We start from the raw sequence: 1,669 nt of genomic DNA, 5'->3' as shown, positions 1-1,669 counted from the left end.
AAAACCTACTCCCCGAAAAGCCTGTGACCATTGGATGGTCCACAATGAGTGACTGATGCCTTTAAAAGGATCTTGAGAAGGCAGAGCTCATCCTGAGTTACCTGGAGAGTCAGAGCAGGCTCTGAATCAGTGCTTGGCTCCCTGTCAGAGAAGCAGAAGGAGTTCAGAGATGTACAAAAGAGAAGGCGAAGGGAGAATGGCAGTGCAGAGGCCCACCGCTGTCTCTAGTAGCCGACTAAAAGAAGCCATGACTGATGGTTCCGTTTCTGAGAGCCCCAGGGTCCTGGGCTGGATCTAGACCTTCCTGCACATATGTAGCATGTGGAGCTTGGTCTTCATATGTGGGATGGTTAATTCTTAACAAATGTCATCCACTGTGATTTAAAGCTATTAAATTTATAAAACTGCAAGAAAGAAAGAAAGAAAGAAAGAAAGAAAGGAAGAAAGAAAGGAAGAAAGAAAGGAAGAAAGAAAAGAAAAAAGAAAAACCAAAAGGGCCATGGATAGAATCTTCCTCCAGTCCTCTGAGATGGCATGGCCACACGGAGATCTTGATTTGGTATCTCTGGCATTCAGACTATGAGACAATAAATACCTATTGTTGTAAAGCAACAAATCTGTGATAATTGTTACAGCACTGTTAGGAATGTAATATATAAATAAATATGTATTTAGTGTAGACAATGCAGACCAAAAGATAGCTGAAGCCACTCCGACATGCAATCCCCAAAGTACATTTGTTTTTGTTTATTTATTTGTTTGGCTTTTTGAGACAGATCTCTCTAGGTAGCCCTGGCTGTCCCACTATGGAGATCAGGCTGGCCTTGAGATCTGCCTACTTCTGCCTCTGGAGTTGGAGTACTAGCATTATAAGTGTACACCACTAAGTCCAGCCCAAAGTCCGTTTGTAATCCTAGCACCAGAGAGGAGACAGGAGGCTGGGATTTACTGGCCAGCCAGTCTCACTAAATTAGTGAACTCCAGGTTCAGGTAAAAGAATAAAGTGGAGACACCTGGGCAAGTGCTACATGCCTTTAATCTTAGCACTAGGAAGTAAGTGGAAGACTGATCTCCGTGAGTTCAAGGTCAATCTGTGTCTCTGTGGCTAGTTCCAAGCTGGCTAGGGGCACACCGTGAGTCTTCTTTTTTTTTTTTATTTTTTAAAAAAGATTTACTGTCTACGGCCATACCACCCTGAACACACCCGATCTCGTCTGATCTCGGAAGCTAAGCAGGGTTGGGCCTGGTTAGTAATTGGATGGGAGACCGCATGGGAATATCTAGGGTGCTGTAGGCTAAAAAATGTAAAAAAAAAAAAAAATTACTTATTATATGTAAGCATGCTATAGCTGTCTTCAGACACTTTTTTCTCTCTCTCCAGCCCCACTCACTCTGGCCTGCTAGCTCCAGCCCATAGATTTCTTTATTTATTATATGTAAGTACACTGTAGCTGTCTTCAGACACACCAGAAGAGGGCATCAGATCTTACTATGGGTGGTTGTGAGCCACCATGTGGTTGCTGGGATTTGAACTCAGGACCTTTGGAAGAGCAATCAGTGCTCCTAACCACTGAGCCATCTCTCCAGTCCGCACACGGTGATTCTTGTTGGAAATAAAGTGGAGAGGGATTGAGGACACCTGACATCAACCTCTGACCACTACATGCAT

The 1,669-nt window shown here is 43.7% G+C and overlaps 1 non-coding gene across 1 annotated transcript; it reads left to right on the top strand.

Annotated features, from left to right (window-relative positions):
- The first annotated feature begins 1,176 nt into the window (after window positions 1-1,176).
- LOC116092823 lies at window positions 1,177-1,297 on the top strand. The gene has a single exon (XR_004119516.1). It is a non-coding gene; the product is annotated as a 5S ribosomal RNA (ribosomal RNA).
- The last annotated feature ends 372 nt before the right edge of the window (window positions 1,298-1,669 follow it).

The sequence above is a fragment of the Mastomys coucha genome, unplaced genomic scaffold (genome assembly GCF_008632895.1).
Source record: "Mastomys coucha isolate ucsf_1 unplaced genomic scaffold, UCSF_Mcou_1 pScaffold15, whole genome shotgun sequence".
NCBI classification, from domain to species: Eukaryota; Metazoa; Chordata; class Mammalia; order Rodentia; family Muridae; genus Mastomys; species Mastomys coucha.
This window is presented reverse-complemented; position numbering and strand designations above follow the sequence as displayed.